This window comes from Megascapheus bottae, chromosome 2 (genome assembly GCF_031878675.1).
Source record: "Megascapheus bottae isolate mThoBot1 chromosome 2, mThoBot2.hap1, whole genome shotgun sequence".
Taxonomy (NCBI): Eukaryota; Metazoa; Chordata; class Mammalia; order Rodentia; family Geomyidae; genus Megascapheus; species Megascapheus bottae.
Window position 1 is genome coordinate 33,007,398 of NC_143510.1, and position 15,144 is coordinate 33,022,541.

A 15,144-nucleotide genomic window follows, 5' to 3' on the forward strand; every position below is an offset into this window, starting at 1 on the left:
AAACAAGGAGGGAGGGGGGAAGAAATCATTAGCATATAAATGTTACCTTTTTCTTAAAGAACAATCCCCAGGTGTTTCATGGCCACCTAGGCATCTGCAGAGTTCTGTCAGATTTCTCCCTAGCATTGGAGTTACCGGGGCTGTTCATATCGAATCAAAGCAGAGGGAGGAGGAGAGCGAGAGGCAGAAGATCTATCTGCATTAGCTATGCTGACTTGTACTGCAGCAGCCTGGAGGCTGGGAAAAAGAAATTCACAGACCTCAGCGGCCTGGGAAATTGAACACTTGGACAGAATCTCAAATGCTCCTCTGGATTAAGAGAGACTTAACTTACAATTAAGTCTAGGATATTTCCTTCCCTCACGATCCACTTGTCAATTGAAGTGGACCAATCAGGACAGAGGAAGGAGTACATGGTTAAAATTAAAATGTTTTCCTTCTTCTGTCTTTTCTTTCTTTTTTCATGTCTCTTTCTCTGTTTCTCTCTCTTGCTCTCTCTCTCGCTCTGCCTTTCAGGAGAGAAAATGCCTTCTTTACTTGGATGAGCTGAACGGATGCTCTTTTGCCAGCAAGAAAGGATGAAATAGGAACATGAGACCAAGTTGGTCTAAGATTCCCTCCAGATCACAGCACCTTGCCAGACAGATGCCTGTCAGTCATCAGCAGCAACATCATACTTAAGTCAGTGGAAAGGGCTGGAGTTTGGACTAGACCCTCTGGAGAAAGCATGATATACGGGGATGAAAAGGAAATCTACAGAGCTGAGAAACAAGATAATAAGGGAGAAAGAGAAAGGCAAAGGAAGCAATGGTATTCACTGAACCTGGCTGGATGTCCCCAAACTCTGTCCTTAGTTGGGGGGGGGGGGGTCGTCGAGCCGAATGAGAGCCCAGGGAACTCCTCACTGCTAAGAAAGTGAGCAGCAAGCAGGGGTAGGCTTATGAGGGAATCTTTCGTGGGGGAGTGTGGGAAAGGGAGGTGAGAAAGGAAAATAAAACATAAAACACAGATGGGTGTTTCAAAAGTAATTTGTTTTCTTCTAGCTGCCACCTCTTTTTTTTTTGTTTTTTTAATTTTGGTTTGAGCAGGGGTTAATTAGACCACAAGATGCAGATTCCATCTGTACAGAGTGGCAAAGAGACAGATACTTGAGATGTGATACTTCTGCACTGGAAACTTCAACCTGCTTTTGAAAAGTGATTCTGATAGAACATTATTTCAACTCTTTGGGAAGTGACTTGTCAAACCATGAGCCATGCTAAGTCAGCGCAAATAATCCTGGGCACTGGAAGTGGGGGAGGAAGGAGGAAGCCACCCAGAAGAGCAATGCTAATGGTGCCTACTGCCAAGTGAGGCATGACAAGACTGCCTGCCTAAGAGGCACTGGGGCACTTGGTGACAAGGCTCCTTACATTACCAAATGAGAGTCTGCCAGAGTGGCTCTCAAACTTCAGAATGCATAAGGAATATTCAGGGTCTTGTAAAAAAAATGCAGAGTCTCAGGTTCCATTCTCAGAGCCCTAGGAACCTGCAACATTAGACAAATGTTCCTGTGGATTTTAGGACCGTATTTAAGGAACTGTGATCAAGTAGAAAGAATATTTCCCTTTCAAGCCAGACAAACTCAGGCTATCTTCAGCATGCCACTCTGGAGCCCTGTGCTTCCGTCTCTGATGAAATGAAAGGAACAAGGCTTACTTCATAGGATTAGTAACATAATAAGATAAAATAAAAGCCTCTGACCTGGCCCAACTCCAATGTTCACCTCTGTCACCATCCTTGGCTAAATGACATCATTCCAAATGGAAGTAGGTAGGGTTATCTGGCTCTAGTGAGGGAAATTTCATTTTCTAAGGACATTAACATATAAAGGCCTAAAGACTTAAGAATTGGCTAGACAATTTTAATAAATCTTCAGCCTTCAAAATTATTATTAGGTACTTTTATTCTTTCATTCCTTAAGGAACTGGTCAAGTTATGCGAGTGTGCATCATTGTATACACATATTATATATTGTTATGTGGTTAAATTCAGATTATTCCCACTGGAATAAACAAGGTTTCACTATAGTTAGCTTTTACTGATCCTAGGAACTTGATTTCCTAGGATCCCAGGAATTTCCAGAAATTCATAAAGAACTTCCAATTAGGTAAGTGGAATCAGGGAAAATTGTTTCAATATATATTCTGCTAATCATGTAAGACCCCCCTCTGGCCAGTCTTCAATTCTTGTCACCTGAAATTCTTACATATAACAAAAAGGGCACTTTTCTTTCACTATCACCAACACTGCCCACTCTTGGAAAAAGGAGAGCTGGACACTACTATAATTTTTAAATGAATGATGGTGTAGCCAACCTACAAAGCACAAAGGTTGGAAGCAATGAGCACACTCTACAGGTAACAATACGGATGACCTCCAAACACAATGCTTAGTGGGAACAGTATGCCACAGAATGGTAGGTACAGTAGAAGGCAGGTGTCAGACATACTCAAACACACATCCACCCTTCGCCTTCCACGAACAGCCTCATGAGACTGGTAACAAACACTTCAGTCTTAACTTAGAATTCTGCAAGGACACCACATTGACATTCCACTAAAGCAGAAAACACAGATTTGAAAATAAAAATAAATTAATTAATGACCCTTGCACTATTTATTATACAAAACCAGCTTGAAAGATACAGGAGAACTGGTTTCCTCAGGATATGGTCCATGAAACATTCCAGAAGACTCAAGTGACATACTCTACCAACAATAAGAATTTTTTCTTTTAATTCAAGGAGACATTGGTTCCTATTTCCTTGTGAGTTGCTGAAAACCATCATTTTAAAAAGCCACACCTTTTACAGGAGCCAAAAGTAGGTTATGACCACAAATTAATATTTAAATAGTCAAAATCAAGAGCATCCACTTGACTGCTTTAAAAAAAAAATCAAAGATTTGTTTTAGGCCCATATGGTCATTAAATCTTAAAATCTAATAAATATGAATGCTGGAACAAACCTCTTTAATACAATTTATAATTTAGCTTAGCTGGGAGACCTATGGAAAACACCCAAAGGGTCTAAGGTTGGCAAAATTCTCCCAGACCTATACATGCATGGCTCAGCTCCTGTCTGGGTAGAGGTAACAGCAAGTTCTCTTTCTGTACAGGCACAGGAAGCAGCACTATCCTACACTTCCTGTCCTATCTGGAGTTTTTCTTAGATGAATGTTGACTTGGTCCACCCTGCAAGAGCAGGAGGTTTACAGCCTATAAATCATGTCACATGTTCCATGCGAAGCATCTGGGCAGAAGTGGCACCTCTAGATGGGCTCATTTGGTCCATTCTGGGTAAGGACGGAGCAGAAGACAGCTTTCACAGATGGCACCTATCTGCTTTTAGCACCCAGATGGCAACAAATGCTACTTCTGAGGGGCCCCAGGAAACTTTTACAGTGTGATCCACACAGGTGAGAAAAGCTAGAGAACTGAATTTTGAAAGCTCCCTGACAACAAGGTACTCCTTTGGAGAAAACAAATGGCAAATGGTGATAAGACTTGGTCAATGAACATGAGGAGGAGAAAACTTTCCCTTTAAATAGTAAGGCCATAAACTTTGCTCCTGAACATGTTGATATCTAACTAAATGGCAGAATGTTACCACTGGTGAAGTTTTATAATTTTATAATGGATGAGGATAAATTATATGAAAAACATAAAAACATAATAAAACACACATGCATTTACTAACAAAGACCAAATGATTATACACTGAAACATCTATTTTCTTTGGCTCATGGGATCTTAGGTAGCTATTTTAGTATCTCCTGCAACAAGAAAAGCTTTATTTACAAATGCACGCATGCACACTCACACACACATCCATACAGATATCACTATAAACAAAAGTCTTTTAAAGTCAAATAAAGCCAGGTACTGGTGGTTTGTACCTATATTCCTAGCTACTCAGGAGGCTGAGATCTGAGGATAGCAATTCAAAGCCAGCACATGCAGGAAAGTCCATGAGACTCTTACTTCCAATTAACCATCAGAAAAGGGGAAGTGGCGCTGTCACACCAAGTGGTAGAGGGCTAGCCTTGAGTGAAAGAGCTCAGGGACAATGCCTAGGCCCTGAGTTCAAGCCCCATGACAAAACCAAACAAAACAAACAAAAACAGCCCGCAGAACAACTGCAGCACATTTCAGAATCTTTTATTGTACTCTTAAATCTCCAGAGCTGTCACAGACCTCTGAATCTGCCACCAGTTGCTTCTTTTCCCTCAAATGAGTCTACATACAAGACCAAACTCATCTTTCCCTTCCCATCACTTCTAAGTGATGGGGGATTATAGGCCTGCCCTTTTACTCCCAGTTGACACTCCATTCAGAGAAATACTTGTGCCTATCCTACTGACTACATGGGGATAGGGTAGAAGTAGGAGCTCAATGTATCAACCAACCAGGAAAGATAAACAGAAGCCTAGCACTGTCATTTTAGTCGATCTTCTGCAGCAGAGAGCACTGCTCTGGATGGATCGTGGGTAGTTAAAGGAAGTGGGAATGTCAACAAACCTCACTACCCGAAGGGCTCTGGAAACATTGAGCAGGGGCTTTGGAAGCATGAATCCCAAAGTCATCCTGACATGCAATGTGGATCTACAAATGCTAACAACCTACTGCAGCACTCATTTGCATTTTTTTCATTGTGGTTTTCATTCTCTATTCCATTAGGTTTCTAAATTTGAGCACTTAAATGGAAACATTTTGGTTTCCTTCAAGCAGTCTCAGGAAGAGGCTGGGTCACTAATCCAAGTGTCATTGGATGCATGGGGTCCTTTGTGGAGTTTTACAAAGGCAACATGTACCAAGACAGGATTGGAGCTGAGTCCGGTAACATAGTGTGCCAAGGCAGGAACTGTATGTATAATGGTAGAGGGGTAGAGAGAGTCAGTCCACAGACCAGTCTTGCAAAGGAGGGTACTGTGAGATCTTGAAAGGTGTTAGGCTCTGAGACCAAGAGGCTCAGTGGACCTCAGAGCACATTTTCACCTCAGCTGCTATGAATCCCTACAATCCACTGCTCTAAAATGCATAATCCAATGCGTAATATAAAATGCAGGGCCCTAAAAGTACAGCTACCTTCAATTCAGTAAACTCAATATGAGGAATCGGTACTGAGGGAAAAAATAAGCAGAATCCCTGCAAAGACTGCTATGAAAATATCTTAAACACAGCATTCTCTTATAGATAAAAACTGGAAAAAATCTGAGCTTGCAAGAACAGAGGATAGAGAAAATAAGACTTTTTATGTCAGTAAGATGAAAAATCATGAATCCATTAAAAACAAAGACTACTTACTGATTGGAGATAGTATTAATATATGACATAAAAGGAAAGGTAAAAGTTATGCATAGAAAACATAAATTAAGGAGCTGGAAGCATGGGTCAAGTGGTATGGTCCCTTCCTAGCAGATGAGATCCTAAATTCAATCCTCTCTATTATCAACAAAAAAGAGGAAGAAGAGGAGGAGGAAGAGACAGTAACTCAATTCAGTGTTAAAAAGAAGATATGTGAGACTCATAAGTCACCAAAAAAGCCAGAAGAGGAGCTATGGCTCAAGTGGTAGAGCTCTAGCCTTGAGCATTTTGCTCAGAGTTCAGGCCAAAGGATAGGTAGACACACACACACACACACACACACACACAGAGTAAATATGCCTACTTAGGAGTCTCAGATCTTGGGATCCCAGTTTGAAGCTAGATGGGGCAAAAACGTGCTTGAGACTCCTATCTCCAATTAAACACTACAAAGCTAGACATGAAGGTGTGGCTCAAATGTTCACATGCCAGCCTTGAGTGAAAGAAAAAGCTAAGAAACATGGTCCAATCACTAAGTTCAAGCCCCAGTACTGACATCAAAAGGTAGATATGCAGATAGCCATATACATATGTCAAACTCCCCAAAGACTACAGAATACGTACTTACGTTATTTCTAAACATTAGGATTCATGGGGAATTTATAGTTTTGCTTTCAGAGTTTTTCAAATTTCTCAAGTTTAAGTATAATGTAGCTATAATCACAACCAGCTAAGCATTACTAAAGAGTGAAGGCAACATTTCATGTGCTGGAACAATGGTGTAAACTAAGCAGCCCAGTGCAACACTAGATTTAGCTTTCCCAGTTTATTCCTACTCAAGTGTCTATGGCACTAAATTACTGGATGATGGCCTTGGGTTAAAATGGAATAAAAAGCTGTTTGAAGCTCTCTCAAGCAAAGCTACACAGAAGCACACTATTTTACATATTAATTTCAAGGAGTCTGTGAAACTTGCATGAGTAGCCCTGAGCTACCCGTCCTATTGGGCTTTCAGTTCCCAGGTTAAATCGGCCTTCTCTGGACATATGATTATAGTGTTAGAAGCAATTCCAAGGATGAGACTCATTTGGGCTAAGTTTTTGAGTTTTTGGTTTTTGTCGGTTGTGGGACTTGGACTCTGGGCCTGGGCATTGTCCCTGAGCTCTTCAGCTCAAGGCTGCAGCCCTATCCCTTGAGCCACAGTGCCACTTCTGGTATCTGGGTAGTTAATTGGCGATAAGAGACTCATGGACTTTTTAAATGCCTGGGCTGGCTTTGAACCTTGACCTCAGATGTCAGCCTCCTGAGTAGCTAGGATTACAGGTGTGAGCCACCATGCCCAGCTTACCTAAGTTTTTATTTTCAGTAAGGGAGTACTGTATGTCTACATACAGTAAGAAGGATATTTCCTAGAACCATCTAAAAGGTACAACTAAAAATAATTATCAGAGAAACTGTAGAACGCTAGTACTTTTTGGGTGGGAGGGGGCGGCTGGTCCTGGGGCTTCAATTCAGGGCCTGGGCACTGTCCTTCAGCTTCTTCTGTTCAAGGCTAGTGTTCTACCACTTGAGCCACAGTGTCACTCCTGGCCTTTTTTGAGTAATTTGTTGGAGATGAGAGTCTCTCAGACTTTCCTGCCTGGGTTGGCTTTGAACTCCAATTTTCAGATCTCAGCCTCCTGAATAGCTAGCATTACAGGCAGGAATAAATGGTGCCCATCTTAATATTTATCAGCAAACATGCTACTGTAGGTCAAGATAATCTGTCTGCTGAGTCATGCTTTTTTTTTTTTTTTTTTGCCAGTCCCAGGCTTGAGCTCAGGGCCTGAGCCCTGTCCTTGGGCTTTCTCAAGGCTAGAGCCCTACCACTTGAACCACAGCACCACTTTTGGCTTTTCCTATTTATGTGGTACAGAGGAATCAAACCTGGGTCTTCGTGCATGCTAGGTAAGCACTTTACCATTAGGCTAAATTTCCAGCCCTGAGCAATGCATTGATTTGTTATATGATACTGAATCAAAGGAGAGAGACCACCTAAGTGCAAGTTTGGAGGGCAAAGGACAGATAGGTGAGAACAAGCCAGGACTTCCCTAGCCCAAGAAGAACTGATAGGGAACTGCAAACCAGTGGCTTTAAAGCTACCTTAGCCTAAGTTTTCTGCAGAAGCAGCCTATACCAATCCTTGCCAACTAGCTTTGGTTTCTTATTTTCTTTCTTTAATGAAGAATATGTAAACCACATGTAGATTTCAACTGACCTCTTCTTACTGATCCAAGCTAGCATCAGTGTAAAAATTAAGAATTAGAGGGTAAATCAGCCCTAGTTTCTCCCACCGAAAGCTAGAGTTAAAATACACTCACATACTTGAAACTCTGCTCTACTGTGTCAGGAGCTGGAATGAAAGTCACAGCAATGAACATAACCAAAAAGGTCCTGTTTTCTACAGGGAGGTTCAGCCTGGGATAGTTTCTGTGATGACAACAAGGGTAATGGGAAAGAGGCTGGATCTTGGGTGGCCAAGCAAGTATTTCTTGAAGTGATGTGAAGCAGGAAAAGAAATCAGCCATGTGATTGGTCATTTATACAAGATAGCTTGCAAGTTCCCAAAGGCCTATGAGCATTACTAAAGAGATCACGGAAAACGGGGCACGAGCCAGGCGCAGTGGCTGACACCTGTAATCCTAGCTACTCGGGAGGCTGAGCAGTAGCCTTGAGCAGCAGAGCTCAGGGACAGTATCTAGGCCCAGGGGTAGGGTTGTAGCCTTGAGCTGAAGAGCTCAGGGACAGCACCCAGGCTCAGAGTTCAAGCCCCATGACCCACAGAAAATTAAAAGGAAGGAAGGAAGGAAGGAAGAACAGAAGGATGGGAAGAAAGAAAGAAAGAAAGAAAGAAAGAAAGAAAGAAAGAAAGATCTTTGCCCTAGAAGAGTTCACAGTCTATGCAAAGACACAAAGCAATGGTAATAATTCAGAATGGTGAGTAGTATTGTTGCTAGCAGAGTATAGAAACAAGGAATCAAATCACATATGAAAAACAAAGCAGGAGGCGTGGGCTACCATTGAAAGCCAGCAGCATCTAAACATGGATAGCTGATTAAATAATGATGACTTTTAAGGTATCCAAGCCCGAACCCAAGCAAGACAGAGCACATTTTCACTAAAGGACCTTATAAACGCTATATATAGCAAACAATTGAATAAAATAAAATGAAAAAGAATCCTGGTTTGGGCAGATTTGATTTTTCCCTCTCACTAGCCAAATATCATCACCAACTCTGCAGTGTAATTTTTTAATGTACATAGGATGCCGGATGCCAAGAACAGGAGTACCATGCCCAGTGGGCCCCTCCTCCCAGGATGGAGACAAGTTTTCCTTTGGGAATCTACTAATGCTCATTATAAAATACAGTGGTGCTTATAATTTAGAGGGATGATTGAACCTGAAGGCTTGGAATAAAGACCTCCTGATGCATTGTCACCTTACCCTTTCTGAAGAAGATTAAGAATATGGATGTAAAGGTTTGACAGCTACAGAGTAGTTACACAGTACTTGGAGACTACTAATTAGCTTACAAGACTTATGATACCTAATGGTTTACAGGACTTTTCACCTCCAAATTGTAAGACTTGAACTGACACAGGTGAGAAGAGACAGGATGTTTTTAATACCTTGGGCTGCAGAGCCACCAAGGTTGGTACAATGGATGAAATGTATTCATGCAATTATGCAGAAACAAATGGCCACTGCAGGAAAGGCACTGAAATGGCAGGATGCTCTCATGATTGAGTCACAAAACACAGGAGTGAGTAAGGGCTGAGAGTGGAATTCGGGAGTACAGCACTGGCTTAGGTGGCAGAAAGCCTTGGGTTTAATTGCCAGAATCATTAAACACACAGACACACACACACACACACACACACACACACACACACACAATAGCAACTGTTATCTTTCCATCTACAAACATGTATATGGCTACAAACCCTTATTACATATGTGAATATGAAGTATATTTTGTAGGACAGGAAATGTGCTTTCGCCTATCATTTATCATGTATTATGGGGCAATCTTCCTTCTCTAAGAAATAGTCCCACTAAGATGGCTCTTTGAATGGTGGAATTAGGCCTGTTTCTCATCTGGCTCTAGAAAGGCTCTCAGACTCTGTATGGGCTGAGAATACTTGTAGTGCTTATGAAAAGGGTCTTTTCTCGGTCTACAAACACTTCCACTTGAAGAATACTCCTAAGTATCAGACTGACAGCTTGATGTTGGGTGTAAACAGGTGTAAACCTGTATTTCAAACATGAATTTCTTTTTATGCAAATGCTTGAGGAATGGGCATGAAATCCACTCCTCTTATCAAGAGTTCCTTCATATAGCTCTCCCAGGATGGGAGAGACAATGGCTCCCTTCAAACTCCAGAGAACTTCCTTCAAATTTGAAAGTTTGACTTCAAACTGCACCAGAATGTAGAGGGGTCATTATGAAATAAAAGCTCAAAATAGCTCACAGCGGGAAAAATGATAAGGATTCCTTTCCCCAAAACAGGATGCTATGTGGGCCTTTATTTTAAGGTCACTGGCCCCAAAGGAAAACCTATCACTGTAATTGGGGCTGGGAAGTTTCTGGGTTAGGAAATACATAGCAGGACCCTTAGTTTCAACATTGCTGATTTTAAGGTCAACTCTTATCCTGACTGGTTATTTTTAACAAGGTAAGTTAGGTATAGGATGAGGAAAGAAGTCTAGGAGATTGTGGGGAATTCTATCCTTCTAAGGCACAAAGTTGTGAAACTTAAGAACTGCTCTATCTACTCCCCCCAAAATATCTAGAATCTAGTCTATCTCCTCTATCACTACTACTTCTTTCTCTGCCTGAAATGACCACAGGAACCTCAACAGTGCATTCTCTGACAAGCATTCTTGAAGCCACTGTCCACACAGAGGCTGGCATGCATGCCCCTTGGCTTCAAGATACTATGAATTACCAAAGACTTCCATTAAATTTCAGGTCCCCCCAGGCCCTCCTCTGTCTGAACCTGCCTAGCTATTTCATTTTACTTCCTACTTTTGTTCCTTTGGCCCCCATGTTACAGCCAGGCCTCAACTCACTATTCTTAAGCCATTTCCTTTCAGTTCTCTGGACATGTCTCTCTTCCTCAGCCTAAGCAGTATGCCTGCAGCCCTGTGTATGTGTGGCTACTTCTCTTTAGGGGGCTCCTTAAAGGTCATTTCAGAGGGGCCATTGGGCCCTCAGCTGATCTGAAGTGGTGTGTGTGTGTGTGTGTGTGTGTGTGTGTGTGTGTGTGTGTATGCCGGTCCTGGGACTGGGAACTTGGGGTCTAGGCATTGTCCCTGAGTTTTGTTCTTCAAGTCTAGCACTCTGTTCCTGGAGCCATAGCTCTCCTACTGGCTATTTGGATGATTTATTGGAGATGAGAAGCTCATGGTCTTTCTTGCCCATGCTGAAGCGATCTTCCGATCTCAGCCTCCTGACTAGTTATAGTTGCAGGAGTGAGCCTCTAATGCTCATCCTGAAGTGGTCATTTTGGTATCATGCTGGATTCACACAACCTAATTCTCTTTTTGTTGTTGTTGTTGTTGTTCTTCTTCTTCCTCTTTTTTCTAATAGACTATATCACACTCCAAATTTATCCTTCGTGACTTGCTTATTATCTAATATTGTCTTTTGTTATTATTTACTTGTGCATCATATGTATTTCAGGGACCTGGTCAATTTGCCCATCCTAGAAGAGTAATCTGGCCTTAAATTCAATAAATGTCCTTTGAACTGGGTATTGGTGGCTTATACCTGTAATCCTAACTACCCAAGAAGCTGAGATTTGAGAATAGCAAATTGAAGCTAGCCTGGGACAGTCCATGAGACTCTTATCTCCAAATAATCACCAAAAAGCCATAAGTGAAGCTATGGCTTAAATGGTAGAGCACTGGCCTTGAGCACAAAAGCTCAGGGACAGTGCTCAGACCCTGAGTTCAAGCCCTGGGACCAGCACACATGCAAAATAATAGTAAATGAGGGAAAAAAGTCTTTTTGAATGATTTGGTAAGTGTACAGCGCTTAGAAAGACAATTTGTATTTCCAGGGCTGCAGGGAAAGCAAGGAGGCCATGGGGAGGAAAAGAGGGGGGCTTGGCCTTCGGTTTCATCCCCATCATCACTGCAATGACTATTTAACAATTCACATCCTGGGTCTGCTTCTTGATTTATGGGTGAGCTGCCTCCATCAGCACAGAGAATGAGGTTCTACTATGCCACCTGGTGTCCTGACTGTCCATCACATCACTAAGCTAGCCATGCGAGCTCAAACAGAAAACTCCCAGCTCCTAGCTTCAAAAAATGGAAACGTTCCTAAAGATGCCCAGAGAGCCTAAATAATACTTTAGGTGAGGGGGCTTCTGTATCTCCCCTTATGAAAGCAACTTTCATTATAGCATTGAGTTACAAGGCTCTGAATACTCATCCTTGTTTACAAAAAGCTAACACTGGTAAAGAGAATGTCAGTGCTTTCCTTTAAGCAAAGTCATGAATTCCTTTGAGCAAGGAACACCCAATGGATATGACAATTACTCCTGTCACAATGTATTTCAGCAAAACTGGGAGGAGGTCTGGGGGGTAGGAGGAATTGCCAGCTAACTTTGAAAGGGCATATATTATTTGACAATTTCAATTAACTTTATTGCAGATCTGCCTAATTGCAACTAAAGACACCCCTGGCAACACATCAAACTTTATTCTATTGTCTTAAATTTAGGAAGTCTCGATTCTCTTATAGCACAGGTCGCAGTTAACATCAGCAATCTGATATGAGTCCCCCAGCCCTGAGTTACTCAAAAACTGCAAGCCAGACCCAAATAAGCCATTTACTGAAGGGTCAGGTTTTTCCACATATGATAAACGGCTCTGCCAGTCTCCTGCGGAGATATTAAAAGTCTTCACATCCCTATTGCTAAAATAATATCTGAATAGATCTAAGTGAATATGTAAACAACTGAAGGGAAGAAGCTCTCTCCTTGATATATAATTAATTTCCTTCCTTCCTTCCTTCCTTCCTTCCTTCCTTCCTTCCTTCCTTCCTTCCTTCCTTCCTCCCTCCCTCCCTCCCTCCCTCCCTCCCTCCCTCCCTCCTTCCTGTGTTGGTACCGGGGCTTGAACTCAGGGCTTAGAAGCTGTCCTTTAACTTTTTCACTCAAGGCTGTGCTCTGCCACTTGAGCCATACTTCCACTTCCAGCTTTTTGGTGCTTAACTGGAGATGATAGTCTCATGGACTTTCCTGCTTGGGCTGGTTTCAAACTACGATGCTCAGATATCTGCTTCCTGAGTAGCTAGGACACATACATGACCCCCCAAACCTGGACACTGCCATTTTCTAATGAATTGCTACCCTACACAGCCATTAACAAAAAAAAGAAAAGAAAAGCAGGACTCATACCTTGTTCATTTGTTAGAATTCAAGTTTCAGTGAGTCCATACTCATGTGCCAATTCATTTATGTAAACTCAACTACAGGAATTACTCCCCCACCCCCCTCACCCATAAACACTGCCCCATGCAGTTACAAATAACTTTTTATAAGTCAAGAGCATTGAAGACGCAAAAACAATCTAAGAAATGTAAGGACATTGAACGAAATATTTTAGCCAGGAACAAGATGTAAAATAGAACACGGCATTTATGGCAGGGAAGAAGATGTACAATGGAAATGAAATACAGGCTGACCCAGTCAGCATTCAAGCCAATGCACTTCTCACTAGTGGATTCAAATGCTAGGATCCTCTTGTTTCCCCGGTGCTCTGGTTTTGGCTGTTTTCTGTTGTTTCTCTAGTCAATGCAGATGGAGATCTTAATGTAAGCAAACACATCAAATGAATTTTTAAAAGCTATTGTAAAGTTTCTGAGATTTTTCTTTTACATACAAAAAATCAGTCATGCATATTTTGGGGAGTCCTAAATATACTCAATTTTTCCTGCTTTGGTTTTGGATTCAACAGTCTTTAGGTTACTCCAGTAACTTAAATAAGGTAAAAGAATTTCATGAAAGGGTTGGAGGACTAAATGTTATATTAGGTAAGGATGACCCAAAGTGAGTGACAAATCTCATCCTAGTCGTCTTCTTCTTCTTCTTTCTTTTTTCCTTGTGGGTCATGGGGCTTGAACTCGGCCTGGGTACTGTCCCTGAGCTCTTCAGCCTGAGGCTACTGCCCTAACCTTGAGCCAATCCCCACTTCCCATTTTCTAGAGGTTAATCAGAGATAAGAGTCTCAGGTCCTTTTGTGCCTGGGCTGTCTTTGAACCTTGATCCTCAGATCTCAGCCTCCTGAGTACCTAGGACTACAGGTGTGAGCTACCACACCTGGCTTCTCATCCTATTCCTAACCCTGAACTTAACATCTCCTTAGGGAAATCCTGGGAACATTGGAAAAAGGTTCCCAGAACGCCATCTGCTTAGTGTCAGTGGATCTGCCCTTCTATTCCTCCCATGCAGAACCTCCTCTGGGCGTCTTCCCTATTGCAGGGCCTTTTGGACTGCAGCTTTCACAAACCAGCAAATTTTCATGAAATAGAATTGGGTACCGACCAATGACTGCCAATTCTTTATTCTGCAAATGAAAGAACATCTTAAAAAATGACTTTCAAAGGAGAGAGGCAAATGACAACTATCAGTTTATAAGCCAAGAAAACAAAATTTTAAAGAGGAGCAAGAATACAATCTATGAAGAGTCCTTCACACTAGAATAACGTGAATATCATGTTGTTACCTCTTCCAGGGAGGCCTCTGCTTCCTGCCTTCACTCAACCCTTTTCTACCTCACAGGAATGGGTCAAAAGTATGGAAAACTGTAGTGTCTTTGGCATCTCCTTTCTAAGTATGGAAAACTGTAGTGTCTTTGGCATCTCCTTTCTCTCAAGCTCCCTCCAAACTGACAAAGTGAAGGGCTCATGAGACTTTGATAGTTTGGCTAGTAAAGTGGAGGACTGCGATGGAAGCTCCCAGAAAACAATGAACTGTGATATGGGGAGGGCACGACAGGCTAAGGGTATGAAGGGTTGTCTCATGCCATCCTTATTGCAGTGCTGAGGAGGGCAGAACTCTACCTACATCTCAGATCACAATCTAAAAGCTCACACACACTGCCCAAGGCTGGCCTAGCTAGTTTGTGGCAAAGGCCCTCCAACACAGCCCTTCTCCTCAACCCTGGTCATTGTGGGCCAGCACAAGTAGCCAAGGTGCTACTTCCTTCTGTTCCTGAAAAGAGCGAGAAGAAATGGGGAAATCTCAAACATTCTCCTATACAAGTTTAAACAACAACAAAAATCCAGAAATCCTTTTGGATTTCATTTATATGTTAAAAAAACAATAGATATATCAGGTAACAAAGTGAGATACTGTAACAATATGAGATAACCAAGGGACAGCAAAAGAGATGAGATAACATAGTACCTTAAGAACAACATTCATTCATTATATGGCTTATGTTTCTATATCCTAGAAATCCTTTCATTCAGTGTCCTACTATATGGCCTTTTGTATCAAAGTTTTGCTCTATTGCAAGGTGTGGGGGTGGGGGAGGGAAATGGGGACCAAAACATGTGAAAGGGTATCAATGTATGGGAATTAATGCACCATCTATCTGGCAAATATCATGTAACCCTTCTATTAATTACAATAAAAAATATATGGAAAAAAATAGAGAACACAGCATCTGCGATTATCAAAAACAAATGGGTATGGAAAGGACTAAAACAATGGCACTCAGCGGTGACTTTGTTCTTCAGG

At 41.9% G+C, this 15,144-nt stretch overlaps 1 protein-coding gene across 17 annotated transcripts in view; it reads right to left on the minus strand.

Annotated features, from left to right (window-relative positions):
* Magi1 (membrane associated guanylate kinase, WW and PDZ domain containing 1) overlaps nt 1-15,144 on the minus strand; it is a 504,671-nt gene that overhangs the window by 40,440 nt on the left and 449,087 nt on the right. The window lies entirely within an intron of this gene.